The 7,500-nt window shown below is 29.7% G+C and overlaps 1 protein-coding gene across 1 annotated transcript in view; it reads left to right on the top strand.

Annotated features, from left to right (window-relative positions):
- Positions 1 to 7,500, top strand: part of LOC137644627 (protein unc-13 homolog B-like) — a 124,668-nt gene that overhangs the window by 47,538 nt on the left and 69,630 nt on the right. The window lies entirely within an intron of this gene.

Below are 7,500 nucleotides of genomic sequence, written 5' to 3'. Positions count from 1 at the left end.
ATTTTGGAGACACTAACACAGTATTTTGTTCTTTTCTCAAAATTTATTATATTTAAGTCTTATGTTTATCTTTTACTATTAAGTTATTTCACATCTATTACAAAGTTTTTTGGAAAGGTATATCATAATTAAGATACACAAAATCATTTAATGATTTTGGAGTAGAAAAAAATAGTTATAATACCATCATTAAGAAATTAGAGTTGATGAAGAAATTAATTAAACTTCATTATCTTATTTGTTATTTTTTTAATTATGTAGTTGTGCATAACTTAATTTCTTTTAAATTGTGTAGTAGTGCATAACTTTCCGTGCAATAATACTAATTTATTTCAATTGATAATTCCCAGTATTTTATTTATTATGCTTCATCAAATTATACTCCATTGCTTTTGAAAATATATATTTGCCCTGTTATTCATTAATCACTTTCAGGTACACTTTGATATATAGATAAACTACATTCTGTTCATTTTATATTACTCGTTGAGAAATAATGTAAAACAATAAATATGCTTCATCAACTTCATGTTTTTATAATGATTGTATTAATGATATTCCAAAGCAAGAAGTGTCAACTCGTAGAATTTCTTTTTCTTGTTGGTATTTTATTTCCAAATTCTGTTGGTAAGTTGTGAAAGATGTTTTGTTTCATGTTATTGTTCATTATTCACTATTGAAAACAGTTTGGATCAAATCTCTGGTATAGTATCATATTGTAGATTTATTTTTCACTGAAATTGTTGAGTTCTTTTATCTGCAATGAATTATGTTGTTATAATTTCTATTCCATTTTATTCTTCATTATTCAATGTCGAAAATTGTTCTCACAAAATCACTGGTACAGTATCATGGTATAGATATTTTTTTGTTTCACTCAAATTGTTGAGTTATTTTATCTGCAATGAATTATGTTATTATAATTTCTATTCCATTTTATTCTTCATTATTCAATAGCGAAAATTGTTTTGACAAATTCACTGGTACACATACCATAGTGTAGATTTTTTTTCACTCAAATTGTAGTGTTCGTTTATCTACAAAGAATTATTATAATTTTTTATTTATGAATATAAATATTTGGTTTTAAGGTTATTTAGTTTGTAGTTTGCATGAAAAAGAAAACTGGTAGTTTAGATTAGTCTTTAGTTTATGGATTTCAAAATGAAAACTAAAGTTTTGCGACTGGAAAAAAAAAAATACTACTATATTCTTTTCCTGTTATTAAAACTAAAACTTTTGGATTGACCTCATATTTAGTTTACATCTGTGTGAGTTTTTTTCATTTGTTTTTTTCTACTTCAATGATTTCTTTAAACTTCAATCACTTTTGATCTCTGCTTGTTTTTATTATAATCATTTCATCTCATCAGGCTGGAGTTCTTTGAATACATCCGCCGAAATAATTCATGATTTATTCATTATTTTTCACTGTGGCCCTTATAAAGATCATAGACGATTGGACCAGATAGTCTGTACCATATTATGTAAAGAATTAGAGACAGATTTAAAGACAGTAAGACCTAGAATGCTCATAGAGCTTTATAAACAAAAGCAAAGCAGACCTCGTAGGATTTAATTCCATTCAGTTTAAATCACCCAAAAACAAAAATAGCTTTGTTAGAAAAGCAAGACCTTGCTCCTTTGAATACAGGGACTAATTCAAAGACTTCAATAAAATTTTTTTCTTTTTAACTATTTCTTTTCTATGTTTTACTTAATCTCCCACAAGCTACGCTTCGGCACTACGCCCTTAAATAAATCTGGCCTTTTTTTATATGTAAGGATTCATTTCCCCGTAAAACCCGGTTATATTTTGGAGATGAGGTTGAACCTTTGAGGGCCCATGGGAAGGCAGATGTCCAACTTTCAGTGTCAGCATTTGATTGAAAAAAGGTAAATAAGTCCAAGTTTCTGTTGTTTAAATTCGTTTAAAATTCTGATTGAAATTTTAAAATTTGTAAAAAGAAAAAAAAAAGTACCAGCCTTTAAATGATGAAATTAAATAAGTCCATGTTTATGTTATTTAAATTCGAGCAAAATTCTGATTGAATTTGTAAAATTCATAAAAATTATATTATGCCTTTTATGATTTATCGAACAGTTACAATCGGGTGTGGTTTTTTTTTTTTTTAATTTTTGTAAAGTTCAACTAATGGAAAATGAGGTAGGTGCTTCGAAAAGTTGGGGGTATAATGACGGATAATTTCAGCATCATTTTTAAAAAGCGAAATTTTGAAATCCTCATAGATATTAGAATAATCTTGGTCAAGTGTATTTCAGCGTTACAATATAATCACCTTATTAGGAACAATCTCCTAATATTGTTCATGCTACAAATTTTTAATCTATGTATAATAATTTTTTTTATATTGTAGAATAAATGAAAAACTTCTGAGATGATATTTATTGATATTTTTTTAAAATTTATTAAAAATCAGAATGTAAACAAAAACCAAAATGAACTTCTTATTGCAATTAATTGTGTATGACCATGAATTCTGTAATATTTTTCGAGATATAACCTGGGTATTAACTTTGCAAAGCCCATTGCAAGTTCGGCACAACTGCTTTCCTAAATCCTCAAAGGTTTGATGCCCTTAAGTATTCAATTTTTAAAAAAAATCTTTTTTCAACTTTTTTTTTATTCAATCTGGGTGTTGGGGAAAGTGTGCGTAAACCTTTGGTCTATGTAGTTCTCTTACACCGCTACCCATCCTCAAGACTAGCCAACAGACTGGGTACCTCCCCCGAAGGGCCAAAGACACCGCCGGGGTCCCTTGCGTCTTCTCCCGAAGGAGGAAAGGCGCTTGGGGCCCCGGCTCCGTGTCACAATGGCTTCTCGGGTCCCGATCCAGTCTAGACGCCAAGTCCGGGATAGGAGAACTTTGTTCATGTACTCTTAAATACTTAGACAGTTTGGCTGTTGCGCAGTAGATTATATTGGGAATGTTCTTGCTGCTGTAATTCTTAAAACAAAAGCCGTAACGGTGTTTTTTTGTTCATTTCTTTTTATTTTTATTTTTTACTAAACAGCTGTCTAGCCCAAGATATTGCTGGGGAACGTAGACGGCTCTTTGGTGTGTAATTGATCATGGACATCGTGACACCTCATACCCTCATATATAACAGTTACCCCCTGCCCTTGTTCCATGGCCCCCCCTGCCTCTCCCCCTTACCTCTACTAGTCGCTATATAAATAGTAGATCTCTTAGGATACAGTGAATTCAGGGATGAGAGGGTTAGGGAACTTTCATCTAACTCTTAATTTAACTCTTCCTAATATTCCTCTTCTAGTTCCACTCTCTTATTCTTTTTCTCCTCCTCCTCCTCCTCCTCCTCCTATTTCCTCTCTATGAATTTTACTTTTTACTCTTTCTCCATTTTCATCATCTTTGTACTTACATGGTGTTTGTGATTACACTCTCTCTCTCTCTCTCTCTCTCTCTCTCTCTCTCTCTCTCTCTCTCTCTCTCTCTCTCTCTCTCTCTCTCTCTCTCTCTCTCTCCCCTGTTCCTCAACATCCTTTGTGAAGGATTTTTCAAGGATTAGCTGGCTTGATTCGGGTTAAGGACCCCCTAGATCCTAAAGGATGTGTAATATGCCTAATTTTTTTTTTAATTGGAATATACATGTAAGTGACTGATGTATATCTTTAACTAGAGGTTAAACCATTAGTGTGCTATATATATTTAGAAGTAATTAAATAATCTTCTCATGTATAAAGGTGTAAACATATTGTATAAAAAGTACCATCGATATAGTGACATTCTCTCTGCTGTTTGGTTCGTCTTGTGGTTTGGTGATTTGGTTTTAATGGTCTACTGCTCCAATGGTGTAAGTGGTGAGGAGTCTTTGGCTATTATTATCATTATTATTAGCTATAATACTAATATGATGATGATGATAGGCATAGCATGCTGTATCACTATAGTCCATTTCTTTTAGCGATGCATATTTGCACCGACTCGCAGCGGTGCCCTTTTAGCTCGGAAAAGTTTCCGGATCGCTGATTGGTTGGACAAGATAATTCTAACCAATCAGCGATCAGGAAACTTTTCCGAGCTAAAAGGGCACCGCCGCGAGTCTGTGCAAATATGCAGCGCTAAAAGAAATGGACTATAGGTTTCCAGGCTGTCATTATTCGATATTCTACAAAATATCAGGAGATTCAGTTTGTTTAAGTGGAGGTTCCATTTGGCCCTTTGGTATATAATTCTTATATTTTTGCTATTAGTATACTTCTATATTTTTAGTTGATAATAACTTTGTCACTTAATTTTCCTTCTTCCTTTTGTGGTTCTTAACTTATCCTTCCTTTTATTGGTACTTCTAGGTTTCGTATTTAGTTGAGAATAGTTTATTACTTCGTATTTCCTTTCTTCCTTTTGTGTTAATTAACTTATCCTTCCTTTTAATGTTACTTCTACGTTTCGTATTTATTGGGAATATCTTTATTACCTAATATTTCCTTCTTCCTTTTGTGGTAATTAACTTTTCCTTCCGTTTGTTGTCACTTCTATATTTCGTATTTATTTAGGAATAGCTTTATATCTTAATATTTCCTTCTTTCTTTTGCGGTAATTAACTTTTCTTTTCGTTTGTTGTTACTTCTATATTTAGTATTTAGTTGGGAATAGCTTTATAACAAATTTTTACTTCCTCCTTTTGTGGTAATTTACTTTTCCTTCCGTTTGTTGCTTCTATATTCCGCATTTAGTTGGGAATATCTTTATCACCTAATATTTCCTTCTTCCTTTTGTGGTAATTAACTTTTCCTTCCATTTGCTGTTACTTCTATATTTCGTATTTAGTTGGGAATATCTTTATTACTTAATATTTCCTTCTTCCTTTTGTGGTAATTAACTTTTCCTTCCGTTTGTTGCCAATTCTATATTTCGTATTTAGTTGGGAATATCTTTATTACTTAATATTTCTTCCTTCCTTTTGTGGTAATTTCCTTTTCCTTCCGTTTGTTGTTACTTCTATATTTCGTATTTAGTTGAGAATAGCTTTGTTACTTCGTATATCCTTCTTCCTTTTGTGGTAATTAACTTTTCTTTCCGTTTGGTGTTACTTCTATATTTGGTATTTATTTTGGAATAGCTTTATTAATCAATATTTCCTTCTTCCTTTTGTGGTAATTAACTTTTCCTTCCGTTTGTTGTTACTTTTATATTTCGTATTTAGTTGGGAATATCTTTATTACTTATTATTTCCTTCTTCCTTTTGTAGTAATTAACTTTTCCTTCCATTTACTGTTACTTCTATATTTCGTATTTAATTAGAAATATCTTTATCACTTAATTTTTCCTTATGTTTGTGGTTGGTAACTTTTCCTTCTGTGTTGTTAAGTAAATTCTACAAAATATTTCTTTTCATAAATCATACGTTTCAAAGTTTTGCACTTTGTTCTACGATATTTTTATTGCAATTTATCTCTGTATTTGTGGTATGAAGAAAATTCCCTTATGTGTTATATTAATGATGCAGTACCTTTTATTATCATTATGATTATGATGATGATTTTTATTTTACTATTATTGTTATGATTTTTTATTTTGCCGGTGTTGTTGTGTTTATTGTTGTCAGTTTTATTTCTACTATCTATTGTTGTTGTATTTTTTATTATTACTATTAGCATTATTATAGATGTTTTACTCTTGTGTTTGTCGTTGCTCACAGTAGTGTCTTTGTTGTTGTGGCCCTTTTAGAAATGGTCTACAAATTTCCTTTCTGGATCTTTTAAACGTTTAGGTATTCTTTTCCTTGTATTCTTACTACGGACTATTAATAATATTTCCTTATAAATATTGGTATTATAATTTTGTGTTCATTGAAAGCCAGGGAAAATATTTAAGGCCACTGAGTTTTTTTAGTTTGTGTATTTTTTTTTATTTCCCCATTGAATATTATATTTTGAATTATTACAGTAAGGTTTATATTTAAAAATGATTATTCTGAGTGATATTAAACGTGTTAAAGGTTGTTTTTTTTTTTTTTTTTTTTTTTTTTTTTTTTTTTTTTTTTTTTTTTTTTTTTTTTGTATCTGGGTGTAAATATACATACAAAAACTTCTTTGAATATTTAATGATGAATCATATATAATGTATTTAAGACAATTGATAACTCTGCAGTATAACGTGTGGTTGTTCAATATAAAGTTATTCTGCTTTAAAATGAAATAGCAGGTAAAATCCACCGTACACTATACTTATTCTTAGGTTTGCAAATTAAACGAACAAACAGAAAAATAAGAAAATAAAATCAAAAGTTAAGACAAATATTAAAATTCACATTATCCTTTGGTTCGATCTAGTCTCGATGTTTGCAATTGTAGAGAATTGCGTGAATTTAATATACATTTATTTTATTGATTCTGTATTAACTTTTAAACTAAGAAGCAAACATCTACTATAATTATCATTAAAATCGTTCTATGTATACCCTAAACATACGATATCTCGAAACAAAAATGTAGTATACGTGACATAGATTAAAAGAGAATTCTAAAGATAGGGTACGAGTTTGTTTAATGGAAGGTATGTTAACATTAAGATGAAAATTGTAATTCCTTTTGGGGTAGATTTTTTATGGAAATTATAAATGATTCTGTGGTAGATTTTTACATGAAAGTTAGAACAGATTTTGCAGTAAATTTTGTTTATGGAAATAGACATTACTTACATCCGATTTCTCATGAAAAGCAAAATGAGTATTTCAATGGAAAGGAAAATATAAGTTGCAAGCACCAAATTAAAATAAATATTGATGTGTACATTAATAATCTCACTATTATTATTATTATTATTATTATTATTATTATTATTATTATTATTATTATTATTATTATTATTATTATTATTATTATTATTATCATTTATGTTGTTGTTGTTGTTGTTACTTGCTAAGCTGCTACCCTAGTTATTTTTTTCACAATAACTAAAGTAGACCTCTAGTAACTTTTTCACAATAACTAAAGTATACCTCAAGTTACCTTTTTTCACAATAACTAAAGTATACCTCAAGTAACCTTTTTTTCACAATAACTAAAGTAGACAAGTAACTTTTTTTCACAATAAAGTATACCTCAAGTAACGTGTTTCACAATAAATAAAGTAGACCTCAAGTAACTTTTTCACAATAACTAAAGTATACCTCAAGTAACTTTTTTTTCACAATAACTAAAGTAGACAAGTAACTTTTTTCACAATATCTAAAGTAGACCTCAAGTAACATGTTTCACAATAACTAAAATGGAATAAAATAAAAAGAAACAGAGACGTACTCTAAATAGCGTTTACAAACCGAGGTTTCTTGATTTCTCACCCAGAAAACAGGCTTAGCATACGCACGGTTACTCCCAAGTTCAAACGAAAACGTCGAAACCAGCATGGAGTTAAATAGCTTTACGTAACCGGAGACACTATTTTTTTAGCATTATTTATAATAACTGGTTTTATAGATGATGTACTAATAAATTATATTTTACGTCGTCTT

Source organism: Palaemon carinicauda, chromosome 7 (assembly GCF_036898095.1).
Source record: "Palaemon carinicauda isolate YSFRI2023 chromosome 7, ASM3689809v2, whole genome shotgun sequence".
NCBI classification, from domain to species: domain Eukaryota; kingdom Metazoa; phylum Arthropoda; class Malacostraca; order Decapoda; family Palaemonidae; genus Palaemon; species Palaemon carinicauda.
Note: the sequence above shows the minus strand (reverse complement) of the source record. Positions and strands in the feature narration are given on the sequence as shown.